Raw genomic sequence first — 14,775 nt, forward strand, 5'->3', positions numbered from 1 at the left:
CGGTGGGTTATTCCCATTGATGATGTTTGGTACCACATGCATAGAGTCGGTTGCATTCATATGCATGAATTTGATAACATGACTGAATGTACTTCATTGTTATGATTGGTGTTGTGTGTTTTGTGTGATGATGGATTATCTGAATATAGATGGATTGGGTAAATAATATAACTATTGATGTGTTGTTATTTATAATGAAATAATATTTGTTAATTGCGAATGAGACTCACCCTTACATTATATTTTTCAGATTGAGGATAGCGGCTTCGACTCGGTGAGGATTAGCTCATGAGTCAATGTGTTAGTTAGCGTCGGGTCATGCTCTGATAGATGTAACACTGGGGGAACGCTGTTTTGAGTTTATGATGATACTCTATTGTTGTTTAATTTATTTGAGGATTAATGCATCGATGACGTGATGTAATTTGATGATGTTATTCCGCTATGTCAACATGATATATTATGAATTATGAGTTATAATGACATGCTCCTTGGTGAATGCATGACATTAACAGGATGATAATTGATTTATTTTAATTGTGGCACCCTGGTTTGCATGTTACTCTGATTTAATTATTAATTTCCGCAGGGGTTTAGAAGGGTGTTACATTTATCTTGATTTTTTAGGCTATTAGACAAGCTAAGGGTAAGATGTAGCGACTTGGGAAAAATCCTAAAAGATCAGTATCGTTTTAACACAGTAAATCTCCTAATTATAGAAATCAATACATATGCTTATTATGTCACAACCTCAAAAAAAACACCCCAAATAGTCCTTAAGTAGTTTATCTTATCAGCCAACACCATCTTACGCATACTCTACGTAGTGAAGTCGATGAAAATAAGTGGATGATCCTAGTTTTGAAATAAATTAATTGAAAAATAGGGAACGTGCATTTTAATTTGGGCGACCCTCACCCGATCGCTTAACCCAACGGTTATGAAACCTGCAAAAACACAATAATAACACCCGTTGTTGGTTGGTTCAGAGGTTTCTCGTGCTGAATTTGGTAGGGCGGATTACGATATGATCCCCCACAACTACAATTGAGTAAATGAGGGGCTATGGCAGTTAATTACCAGAACCTCATGCTAAAAAGGATCAGAATCATAAATTGGTTGCCTTACTATGAGTGTGTATATATAACAGGCTTAATGTGATTGCGCCTGGATGAAAAATGGATGAGTAAACTAGGCCTAAGCATTATGACATGATGCAATTTGGTTTGTATAAAAGGAGATTTAAGATCACAAAAGTGGAATGTGTTATTACGATATCCTTAGTTTTCGATTTAGTACCCATCGACACGACCGTACCGAAGTAGTTTATGGCCTAAAATAATTTTGCTACTGTTGTTCTTCTTATCAGTAAACATTTGGCTTGAGGACAAACAAAGGTTCAAGCATGGAGGAGTTTGATGAACACGTTTTATACCTAATTTTATGACTCAATACACATTGTTTTAAGTTTGTTTTATTACTGTTTCTTTGTCATTTTATCGTATTATGCTGGTTTTATTTATTTGTTTCAGGTAGTTGGCTAAGGAGACCGTTCGTGCGAGAAACCGAAGAAAAATGCAAGAAAAAGAAGAATTCTAGTTTTCTGATACATGGTGACCGCCATGGGGTGGTGGCGTCCGTCATGCACATCCCTTTCCACATCATCCACATTTTAATCCATGGTGACCTCCATGGGATGGTGTCGACCATCATTGACCCAGTTTGTAGAAAAATAACAACAAACTTGGCTAAGTCTTTACCCCACTTTTCCCTATATTTTCTCCAAAAATTACGTGATTTTAAGGGACGAATTCTGATGCCAAACTACTGTATATTGCGACTTTGAATTGGAAAAAATGGTCGAAGCTTTATCATATTATGGTGCACTTTTGAGCTATCATTCTTTTCATAGTTTTAGGCAAAAAATCACTTGTAAAAGTGATTGTTTCTCACATTGGGGAGCTATCACAACATTAGTCTTTTAGGCCTATATGGATCAATCTTGCATTCATTTTAGAGTTTTATTTTCAAGTTCCTTCATGTACTCGAAGTTTACTTTCCCGCAACAATTCAATTTTTATTTTCGATTTTTACTACAGGTTCTTATTTATCGCTTTTATTATTTATTCCTGTTGTAATTATATATATGCGTAGGTTGCCGCTGTTTACTATTTTGTTTATGATTGCAATAAAACTTTTCAAAAACCTTATTATGTTTATGCCTTTCATTAATAACTATAGCTTAAAGTTTATTTCCGAAATCATGTCCGGCTAAACCCTTTAAGTCTGGTATGCGAGGACTGCCATTCTGACGGGACTCAGTATTAAATTGGCATAAAACTTTATTTTTAAACTATCTTTCTGGTTCTTTTTAATTGAATATTTTCCATAAGGTTTTATGTGACGGCGAAAACACAATGTTTCAAACCAATAGAGCGAGAGCATGAGGCTTGTACTAGTTAGTAAAAATAGGACATTAATTTCTAAATACAGCGAGCAACACTTTAGAATTAACTAGGATTTGTTTGGTTTTCAAAGAGTAGTCCTTAACTTAAATGGGTGAACGAGAGTAAAATCCCCGTGTCTTAAAATATAGCAGAGGTAAACAGAATGACAACTGAGACTAATGTTTTTAAATTAATATCTTTTTTCTTAAAATGATTTGTAAATACAACCTATGCCAGTAATTTATTGAGTCTCAGAGGAATAATTGGCAATTATATTTCGGTCTTCCTTAATTAATATATTCTTAAAGCCCGATTATAGCTTTAACTTTAGTTTTAAGTTCTCTTTTTGCCCACAAATATTAATTACCCTTAGATTTACAAAGCGTCTATAGATAACGACGAGGTTGATTATTAAGTCCTCATGGGATCAACAATTTTTTATAACTACAGTGATAAGTCTGTGCACTTGCGGATTAGCACCCATTAAAAGACTCAAAGTATTCACAAACAACTACCTCAGTGTGTATTTATCAGACCAATAGACTAAGTAGACATAATGAAAATTCTAGAAATTAACTAGTGTACTGTTTCCCTCATAAGAAGCAAAAGTAAACAATAGAATTTTTTGGCTCAAATCTTACTAGTTGAGGTATCTAGAGATTGAGTACAAGTCAGTTGGCGTTCTCTTTTCTTCATAACATGACAATTCGCAATTGAAACTTCTATGTTGACCTTCTTTCGTTCAATCTTTTCTAGTGACCTCTTTTTTTCCTTCTTTTTTATAGTGTCATCGGTAAGGTAGAAAATTATAACTTAAAGAAATAGCATCAACAAACTTGTTCACTAAGTAAATCATAGAGAAATAGTATAAAAGGGGAAGAGTATTATTAAAATCTAGCTACTACTCATGCTTGGATCAAAGTAAAATAAGGGAAATAAAACAAAAACTAAAAAAATAAGAAACTCCTGAGTCATATGATGTCGGAGTTGAAGTAGTTTTGCACATTCTCCATGGTATCCCTGAATTCTTGGTCTTGTCTGATCTAAGTTGTCCTCATCTCAGCTCTTCGGTGTGTCAAGGCTTGGTCTTGCTCTCTAAAGTATGTCTCACGTCTTCTCCAATTATAAAACTCTCCTGTAAGCTTTGAACTGACTTATGATCTTGATGCTTATTATAGAAAGCATGACGTCTCGGTCTAAATCTTGGTGGTTCAGCATAAAAATTGGGTGAAATTTCAGTGGCCCAATTTGTCATGCCAAGAACATACTCTTCCAACCTTTGCAAGCGATCACATATGTCATGATAAGCAAGTATATAGAGATTAAATTTGACTTTCTTAATGACCAAGGTAAGTAAATGGAGAATTGCGTAAATCTACTACAAAGTTGATTATAAAAAATTGAGTTTGATATGACATATTGAGGAGGATTATACTTCATTGGCCTTGAGTTTGTTAAAACTAGAAGAGTGATGGTGATTCATAATAAGAAGTACATAGCCAATATCCTACGTATATCAATAGTTCAAACCGCACTCACAGGTAGGGCCTTTGATGTTGAAGTGTAATTTAACTTGTACTTCTACGGAGGTCGAATCCTAAGTGAGGAAATATGAAAAGGGAAAAGTATTAAATAATAATTTGTAAAAGTAGATGGTAAGATATTGGTGGCGTGCTAGCAACTCAAGACATGCATTTTGCTTCATTGTAGAAATTGTAAGTAGATTTATGCGGGACCTAAATTGTAACATATGAAAGTTATGAAGATAATGGTGAGATACCTCCAAGACATAATTGATTTTGATGTTTTAACTGAAAATACATAAGGCATAAAAGCAACCTTCTTGACTTATTTTAATTCATACTAGTATGGTGACAAAGATGAAAGAAGAAGTATAATTTGATATGTGTTCAAAATTTTCCAGTTCTCTAATTTCACGGTGTTCTAAGGAGAAAATTGTTGCAGCGTTGTCATCAAATGAGTCAGAATACATCTCAGTTTGCAATACAACCTGTCAATGTGTCTCAACTTGCAATTAAATCTGTCAAACTTACTGGTTGCATTCATTGTTGTGTGAAATGAAGATTGACAAGGAAGAAGATGAGGAGTTCATGATAGATAATGATTGATTTTATCAACCTTGCAAACAATCACATATGTCATGAGAAGTAGCTGTGGAAAAACGGGTTGTGGCCCGCCAGTGCACCCGCCATAAAATGGCAGGTTGGGTTGGAATTTTAGGTCTGCCGCACACCAAAGCACGTCCCGCCAAAACCTCCCTCTTGCCAATTCTTGTCCCGCAAAAACTCACAACCTGCCAAAGCCCGCCTCGCCTATTTGTCCAGCCTATCGCGCCTTAAGTCCGCCATTTTTTCATTTAATTCTAGTAATTCTAATTCTTGATGGTTTAATTTATACATTTATTTGTAAATATATGCAACATTTTTTAAGTAAAATTTGTTAAAGAGATGTTTTATGAAAAATTATTTTAAAAAATAAGTGAAAAATTTAATTGAAAGGTAAAAAAGTCTATTAAACCATTAAAAAATATAAAAATAAATTAATAAAAAATTAGGCGGACTAGCCCGCCGCCCTCCAACCCGCCACCTTGGCGGGGTAGGCTTGATTTTTAGGCCTATTTTGACTTGGCGGGCTTCCCTGCCCCGCCCTTTTTTTGGAAGACATAAGGCGTGGCGGGAGACCCGTTTCGCCACCCCTAATGAAAAGCAAGTACATAGAAATTAACTTTAACTTTCTTAATGAACAAAGTAAGAAAATGGAGAATTGAGTAAATCTACTGCAAAATTGATTATCAAAATTGCATATGTTTTAACAAAAGTGACCATCTTATCATCTTGGTGGCTTTGAACTCCAGCTAACCTGCACAATTCATTAATAACACAAAAATGCCCACAAGCTCATTGCGGTGCATCAACTATGTATTTTATATTTTCAACAATTAATATCCCAACATCAATTGGATCGTGATTCAGAATTGCCATCAGAGCCATACACCTTTTCATAACAAGTTCTGATGGGTTAGATGCATATTCTAAAGTTTGAACAATAAAAGATGCCCATGCTTTTTGTATGTGGCGCATCTATCTAGTGCATAGTCTCAATGGCTAACCCTTCACAATCACCCACTTAGCCTCAGGTTGACAAAACTCATTTTTCATCACCTTACACATTTGCTCGGTCATACTAATACCCCTTTTATGTTGAATGCTACACCTACTTAGTGGTAGGAGATGAAGCAAATGATTAAGTACAAAAGGACGATAATCAATACGTTTACCTCGCACATAAGAAGTGTAATCTTTGTGAGGATGCAAAGAAGTGTTGGCGTAAAATTGGAACGATACAGAGAAGACTAGCATGGCCCTGCGCAAGGATGACACACACAAATCGAGTAGAGAATGACGATGAGTGCGGCCCATGTCAGTTTTACCAGGCCCTACGGCGGGCGCATATTGTACTTGCTAAAAGTACAGTGAGTGACAACACTTTGCACTGAGATAATAGTGGGCACCCAAGAAGCTTACAAAGGGCGGCATGCTACATTACATATCCGGAGATAACATTGGTATCACCTCCAACGGGCCCTTTGCACTGATACAAGTATAAAAATGTAAATGTTTTAAGAAATAAAGGAAGACTTGTTGCGATAATAGAAGAAGTTCAAACGTTGAACCATGGTAAATCATCAATAAAAACAACAGGTGAAATGATGCAACACTATGATAATAGAAGAAGTTTATGCGTGTTGTGGCATCCTATCGATGATGAAGAATGAAAACACTTTGATTAGATATATCTTAGTTTAAATGTTAAACCACAAAAATGTGAGACTTTGATTATACTATGATAATTTGATACCATATCTTGAAGTGTTGTTTCACCATATTCTTGTCACTCTTTTATTTATCGGACTTTAAGGTACATGTAATTATTTTTGTATAATATAATTTTTATATATTTTTCAATTGAGTGATTAATTTGGAAAAGAATAAATTGAGTAGATAATATAATTAAGTATACAAATTAAAAATTGAAAATAATTAAGAGGCTTTTAGAAATCAATTAGTTAAAGTTAAATAAAATAATTCACTAAGTGTTAGAAAAATTTATTAATGAAGAATATGAAATCGATTATTTAACGAAAAATCTATAATGGCTGATCGATTAATGAGTAAAAAATAACTCATAATATAGTTAATCGCCAATAAGTGATAATAATAGTATTAATCAAATAAAGAATAGGTAATAATAAGATGATTAATTAGTTTTCTTACTAAACATAGATTATTATGTTATAAGAAAATAAAACGCCACGATGGCAAAAATATTAGTAGTATATATGCATGCAGCAGCTTGAACTCCATGAAGAAGTTTCTTGACTGTAATGTGTAGAATTAAGTATGATAATATAATTAATTAGTACTAATTAAGTGAAGTTGAGGCAACATAATGAATTAAACATAGATGCAGATTAATTGAAGAAGAGAAATAATAAGCGAGTTTGAGAGAGCTAGGAGAACTAACTGTGTTGTGTTATGTTACTTGCTTTTAGTCCCACATCGCTTGCATTGTTTATTTGTATTTTGTTTATATAGCACAGTCACTCACCCTAAGCTTGTCCCTTCGGGGACATCCGATAAAATTGGAACGATACAGAGAAGATTAGCATGGCCCCTGCGCAAGGATGACACGCACAAATCGAGAAATGGTCCAAATTTTTTTGTCATTTTCTTCCCCGAAATTATTAGGGTTTCTACGTTCCTCTTCTCTCTGATTTTTTTTGCGTTTACGTTTTGTTCGTTTTTTCTTTGATTTTGCGTTTAGGTTTAGGGTTTTGTTCGATTTCTCTTTGATTGTGCGTTGAGGTTTTGTTCGTTTTCTCTTTGATTTTGCGTTTAGGGTTTTGTTTTTCTTTCAAAGCAGTTATGGGTTGTTCATCACGATTTTGAAATTGGGGGTGTCTCCTACTGATTTTCAACCATGTATTATTATTATTATGTATAGTTGAATTTTGGTTATTTTTCTTGACTTAAATTACTTTCATTTCGCTCATCTGTCTAATCAAATGCTTCACCATATAGATAAACATCATACCTTTCAATTGAATTCTGTGATTGTGAAAACATCAAATTCACCATATAGATTATAACATCATAGCTTTCAATTCAATTCTGTCATAGCAAAAACATCAAATTCACCATATAGATTATAACATCATAGCTTTCAATTCAATTCTGTCATAGCAAAAACATCAAATAATAGATTGCCAATTTGTGTTTCTATCTCATTCATTCATTCCTATACACAATTTTCACCCATTTTCCCATTCAAAGGGAAAACGAAAAAATATTTACAACATGCCTGCCTATATTCTACCAAATGTCAATACTAATCTATGTTAGTCTTTTTCAGTTGCAGATTTATAGACCATTCAAGCAACTAGTAACATCCAAGAAAACGTGTTCCGTGCAAGGAATTGTGAGCCCACCCATTTGATGATCATATCCGAATTCTTCCTCTGCTTCACTCAACAAGTTTAGGAATTGTGAGCCCACCCATTTGATGATCATATCCGAATTCTTCCTCTGCTTCACTCAACAAGTTTAGAAATGATGGTTGGTTCAAGTATGACGTGGGAATCACAAACCGCTTCTTTTCCTCACCAACGTACACCGCAAGACATCCCTTTGGCACTTTTGATGATGTTTGGCCATTGCTAAATGATGCCCGTCTCATAGCTGCAGGTAAACGGAAACCCATCTCAAATCTTTCAAATAACAAGCTAAAGCTTTCAAATTTATCTTATTTTTTATGCTTGACTATGTGAATCGGCTCTGATGGTTGGTTGTGAAGGAAGATAGTGTATTTATAGTCTTCAAGAGTTTCTTCAAATCCATTTCTTTGATAAACTATTCTTGTTAAAGGATGGGGTCCTTAAGATGAGGGGTCACCACATGCTATTGTCTTGGACGGTCAAGGCCCCACCTTCTCAATGAAAGCCCAGTACATAGATAGCCCAATTCAGAGTCAAATGAGATGGCCGGTAGATAAACTTAATGCTTTGATTTATTATCTTATTTTTCTAGACACGCGTTAGACATCTCACATGTTTTCTTCATATTGATAACACCCACTCAGTGCCGACAAATAAATTCTGCTGTTGTATGAATTCTAATGTATATAGATAATGCTTAGTTGGGTTCAAATCAATCCATCATAATTGTAGGGAGGCAACAGGGAACTTTCATCATTGGCTTGGTCAACAGTCCAAATATATTAGTAGTACTTGTTTGACTTTGAACCCACAAGTAGCAGACATACTTGGATGGATATTTTTTAAGTTCAACAGTCTTAAGCTTCGCAGCCAAACTATCTTTTAACTGTCAGTCAAACTAGTCAAAGCTCTCCTCCATTTAAAACTTATAAACATACATATGTAGGCAAGAGGTGATGGTGTAGCTCGGATGACTTTCTAGCTTTAACAACTGTGATGACTATATGACTCTTAACTAACATCCAATTTTACGAACAGTTGAGGTGAATTCGAAGTAAAGGGTTGCCGCCGCCGTTGGTTATAGGATAACAACTATGACCTCACCAATCCATAGGAAGAGCGCCGGTAGTTCATGTGATTATCGTCACCACCGCCTTCTTCAATTATTGGTTTATTCTTGTCTTCATTTCATTTCAATGCTACCCACTTGCTTCAAAATTCTATCTTGTGTAAAACAAGCTGAATTTTTTTATAGGTTATGGTTTTTATTTAGAGATTTTTTTTTTCTCTTTTGAGCTTTGTTGTATGGCCTCGCAATGTATCCAATAGAATAACCAGCAGCCTTGCATTACCATATCTACTATGTAAGAATAGTCAGTTTCCATAAAATTGGTGCATGGCCTTGTGTTTGTGCCTGCAAAGGAAACCTTTAGGATGATACAAAAAACAACAGATAAATTCAAAAGAGTATAGTCTGGTAGGCTTCCCATTTCACTTAAGAGGAAGCATCAAAATTAACAAAAGAAATTCATGATGTGCAAAAGTTGTCTCAACTATAGTCAATCCTATCTTGCTATGATAGACTTTCAAATGTTTTTTTTTTTTTTTTTTGCAGTATGCGTTAATTATAGGCCATTTAAGCGAGAAGCTGTAAAAACATATCTTTTTCGTCGCAAGGAATCATATGTAGACCTTCCGTTAGATGACAGTAATTGTTAGTACCATTGCATGCTTGTTCATAATTTATCTTTTGAGAATTTCTCTTGAAATGCATGTCGAGTAAAGTGCTTCTCACTGGGAGCTTTTACCACTGTTTAGTAAATGCTTGGAGTTCTTTAATTTTTAGGCACTTCCACAATGGGGTCAATCTCAAAATACCCATCATGTTCACTCTTCTACTGATGAACTAAATGTAGGGAGGTTGTGATAATCTTTTGATTAACACAATACAAATATAGTACACTTTTATGAGAGTAGTGGAGGGCTACTAGGAACTTAGAGTTAAAGGTTGCCACCCATTGCACGTTTTCGGACAACAACTTCGGCGATAGGTCCATGTGAAGAGCACGAGAAGTCTTTGTGATCGCGGTCCTTACCACCTTCTTCAAGCATCACTAGAAAATGCAACATATTATGTGATCAGTTATTGGTATGTTTTTAGTTTTTTAGTTCTACTGACTTGCTTCCAAAATTCTATCATGTGACAATCAAGTTAAATATTTTTGTAGGTTTAAGAAAGGTTTTTCCTTTAAAGAGGTTTTATTTTGAGTTTTGTTGTATCATGTATGGCGTGGTAATTTATACCACTTTTGCTATTAGAGTATAATAGTCCATATCCATAAAATTGATATATGGCTTGTGTTTGTGCATGTAATGAAAGTATTTAAGACGACACAATAAACAACGTATGAATTGAATTCACAAGAATATAGTTTGATGATATTCTCATTTCAGATTTCCATTTAAGATGAAACATTACAAAATTCGTCATGTACAAAAATTGTCTCAACTAGTCAACCCTACACTGTTCTATGTTATAATACAAATTTAACTTTTATATTCAGTATGAATTACTTATAGACCGTTTATCCGAGATGCTGTATGTAAGAAGACATCTTCCTTGCAGGGAATCGTCAGACCGCCCATTGGATGACGGTAACCGAATTCCTCTTCAGCTTGACTAAGCAATTCTTGAAATAAAGGCTCGTTTAAAAATGATATTGGAATCAAGAACCTCCTCGCCTTCTCTCCAACATACACTACAAGATAGCCTTTTGGGACTTCCCCTTCTTTGCTAGATGACTGGCTTGCACTAAATGATGATCGTCTAATACCAGGTAAGCGAAAACCCATTCTTGTTTTGGTTTATTGACAATAGAATGATCTCAAAGAAGTAGTAGAAGAAAGAAGTGAACTTGATTTTTGATTCTTCAAAGTATGAATGGTTTGTGTTACGGGTAAACTCAATGATGGATATATATATACAAAACCAATTGTATGGTGAATGAGTTATTGAATGTGGTTCTGTGGAGCCATGGCTCATTAATGATCACATGGCACTGTCTTGAAGGGATTTCATAGAGGACTGTATGAAACGTGAGATTACATGCCCCACCTTTTGGAAAAAGACTAGAGATAGCTAACTTAATATATTATAGACAAGCTCTAAACACATCAAATATTTTGTTCTGGTCTTTATAAGACAAGTGATGTTTACCAGTAGTACTTTAAATCCAATCAATAAACAATGAAATCTTCTTGAAAAATTATGCAACTTTATATGGACAGACTGCTGCCACATTTTGATGTAACCGTATCGTATAATCTGGCTGTATATTCGCGTTCAACACAAGTAAAAAACTGATTTGGATGAAATTTTAAATTTGATTAACACAGCCTTTCTCTGGACAAGCTATTGCTATAATATGAGGTCAGAGGAATGCAGGCATGCTGAAAACATGAGAATCATGTCAATGCACTGGCTTAAAAATTAGTAAGTTTTCTTATCTATGTAGTCTAATTTCATTTTGTGAATGTGGGACATACATGTGATTACTCTCTAAATCCTTAAGCAATTATTCAAATCTTTGAGAAAGATCTCTAGACAGTAGCATGTGATCTGTTGTGAACCATAGTCTGATTATCTCCAACTAGGTCTTTCAAGAACAATAAATATGTGCAATTCATAAAGTGTGTATGACTGATATTCTCAAAATTGTACAGATCATATATCAACATTAAGTTGTGTTGTCAATATGAAGAGAACATGTGCCATGTCTGATGCATGTTTGAAAAGGAATGAGTAGGAATTGTACAAGTTTTGAGTTTAACAAGCACAAACATCTCATTTGATTTTCAGTGGTTACGGTTTGCACTCTTGTTGAATTTATTGATCCTTGGTAGAGGCATCTAAAACAGCACCATGTGATCTATTGTCTCATGGGCCCCACCACTTTAACAATAATTTCTCAAACAAATGGATTTCAAGTTACTATTGGAAACTATAAATGCACCATCTTCCTTCACAATCACAGCATCACAAACCACTCGAGCAAACTAATTTAGATACACTTCTCAGCTTGTTTTTCACACCATTAGAAGATGGGTTTCCGATTACCTTCTATTAGACGTGCTTCTTTTACAGGTAACCAAGCATCGCCAAAAGCTTTGAATGTGCCAAAAGGTTATCTTGCAGTGTATGTTGGAGAGAAAATGAAGCGATTTGTTATCCCTATGTCTTACTTGAACCAATCTTCATTTCAAGACTTGTTGGGTGAAGCAGAGGAAGAATTCGGATATGATCATCCGATGGGAGGCCTCACAATTCCTTGCACAGAAGATGTTTTCTTGCATATTACTTCTCGCTTCAATGGACTATAAATCTAGAGTTGCAATAGACTGACATTAGATTAGCAGTGACATTTTGTACAACAGTCACAACTTATATTTGTATAGATTTTTCCTTTGCCTACTTTTGGAATGGGTTAGAATTTTCCATTTGAATGACAAATTCAGAAACAAAGTATTTGTTATTATTTATTTCTAATCATAATGACATATTATATTCAACAACTGAATGGGTTCCTTTATGTTCTATTTATTATATTCAGCCAATCAGTATTATTTTACTAGTTTTTAAGGAGAAAATACACCCCAAAAGAAAATTTGAAACATATTGAAGGGAGTGGTTTTCATTATCAAACCAATTAATTATCCTAGATGAAGGAGAAACTAGAATTGTAGATAAGTTACCTTGTATCTAAGTTCAATATTTTTTTACATGTCTTATTTATGATTCTATTCTATCAACTGCTTCTTCATCTAGGAAGAGCAATGAACTGAGCATAAGTTGCAGGACAATTAAATGTTTGTTTTGTTTGTTTGGTGGCCTTAGAATATAAAGTCAATGGTCCCGAGAAGTTGTTTGATTACAACAACTCTGATTAACTGGAAAACTTTGAATTATGTTATTTATATTGATTTGAAATTCATGTTTAACTGCCATTTTATGCATACACATATTTATATTGATCTGAACACAAAGAACTGGCAATAAAAGACTTTTCATATTTGGTTTAATAAGTGGTAAGCCTGAACTCTATTATTGATGGGCTTAGCTTCTATTTTAGCTTATATTATTTATTATATGCTCTGTTCAGACTCTGTTTAGTCATGGAATTAGCTCCTAAAACATGTGAACTGCATTTTTTATTAAATATAGGGAGATTGTGATAATCTTTTGATTAATAAATACGTAATATAAACTTTTATGTATAGTGGAGGGCTTCTAGGAACTTAGAGTAAAGGGTTGCCACTAAGTGAATGCTTCTGACAATCAACAACTTCGATACTAAGTCCATGTGAAGAGCATAAAAATTCCCTGTGTTTGTGGATTGCACCACCTTCTTTAAACATCACAACAACATGCAACATACAAATACAAATTAATCGGTGACTAAGATGTTGTTTTGAGTTTTGTTTACTCATGTATGGCCACGTAATATATCCCAGTTTTGCATTACCATATCTATTATTTGTATATAATAGACGGTATCTATTAAATTGGGGCATCGCTGTTGTTTGTGCGTGAAATGCAAATATTTAAGTTGACATAAAAAACAACTGATGAATTCGCAAGAATATAGTTTGATTAGATTCTCGTTTCATATTTCCAGTTACGAGGAAACATCAAAATTGACAAAGAAATTCCTAATGTATAAAAATTGTCTTAACAAGTCAATCTACACTACTCTATACTAACTTTCATATGATATTTTTTGCCATATGAATTAATCATAGGTTGTTCAAGCGAGAAGTTGTATGTAAGAAGACATCTATCTTGCAAGGAATTGTAAGACCACCCATGGGATGACAGTATCCGAATTCCTCTTCAGCTTGGCTAAGCAATTCTTGAAATAAAGGCTCGTTCAAGAATGATACTGGAATCAAAAACCTCCTCGCTTTCTCTCCAACGTAAACTGCGAGATAGCCTTTTGGGACTTCCACTTCTTTGCTAGATGCTTGGCTTGCACTAAATGATGATCGTCTAATACTAGGTAGGCGAAAACCCATTCTTGTTTTTGTTTCTTCACAATAGAATAAAGTCAAAAAAGTAGTAGAAGAAAGAAGTGCACCTGAAATTTTATGCTTCAAGGTATGAATGGTTTGTGTTGCTTGTATGGTGAATGAGTTATTGAATGGATGTTAGTGAGAGCCATGGCTCATTAATGATCACATGGTACTGTTTTGAAGGCTTTCATAGACGACGGTACGAAATGTGAGATCACATACCCCACACATTTTAGAAAAACAGTCTATGAAAGAGACCAGAGATAACTTACTTAATATATTTTAGACAAGCTCTAAACACATCAAATATATTGTTCTTGTTTTTGTAAGACAAGTGGTATCTACCAGTACTTGATATCCAAACAATAAACCATGCATTCTTCTTGGAAGCTGCCGCAACTTGGTATGGACAGACTACTGCCACATTGTTGTTCTAATCGTAAAATGTGGCTGATATATCGATTGGATAAGTGACATGGATCAAAACATGAAATTTCATTCCATAATTGAGCCAAACATTAACTAAAACAGTAAAAGTAAAAACGTCTTTCTTAATTTTCTGTTCAAGAGTTTAGGAGGAGAGAAGGTGGTTTTGAAAATAAGGAAGGATGGTGTGGAAGAAACTGTAGACTTTGGGAGGATTTTATAGGCCTTATATAAATTCTTAAAATTCAATATATATTGTTGATCGTACCTGATCAGAAGAATCGTCGTAGGCTGCTCGGACTGGATCTTCTAGGAAGG

At 34.4% G+C, this 14,775-nt stretch overlaps 1 long non-coding RNA gene, 1 other non-coding gene and 1 pseudogene across 8 annotated transcripts; all 3 read left to right on the forward strand.

Moving 5' to 3' along the window:
- Window positions 1-5,766: 5,766 nt before the first annotated feature.
- On the forward strand, window positions 5,767-5,877 carry LOC131593676 (U6 spliceosomal RNA; annotated as a pseudogene).
- Window positions 5,878-6,943: 1,066 nt separating this feature from the next.
- Window positions 6,944-12,158, forward strand: LOC131660452 (uncharacterized). 7 transcript variants are annotated; one of them, XR_009300864.1, is made up of 6 exons: window positions 6,944-9,096; window positions 9,578-9,676; window positions 9,879-10,111; window positions 10,589-10,799; window positions 11,359-11,455; window positions 12,107-12,158. It is a non-coding gene; the product is annotated as an uncharacterized LOC131660452 (long non-coding RNA). The 7 variants fall into 7 exon arrangements; XR_009300862.1 differs by having other exon boundaries at window positions 9,809-10,111; window positions 12,090-12,140; XR_009300861.1 differs by having other exon boundaries at window positions 12,090-12,140.
- LOC131593669 (U6 spliceosomal RNA) lies at window positions 7,086-7,188 on the forward strand. The gene has a single exon (XR_009281057.1). It is a non-coding gene; the product is annotated as a U6 spliceosomal RNA (small nuclear RNA).
- Window positions 12,159-14,775: the final 2,617 nt, after the last annotated feature.

Source organism: Vicia villosa, linkage group LG3 (assembly GCF_029867415.1).
Source record: "Vicia villosa cultivar HV-30 ecotype Madison, WI linkage group LG3, Vvil1.0, whole genome shotgun sequence".
Lineage (NCBI taxonomy): Eukaryota > Viridiplantae > Streptophyta > Magnoliopsida > Fabales > Fabaceae > Vicia > Vicia villosa.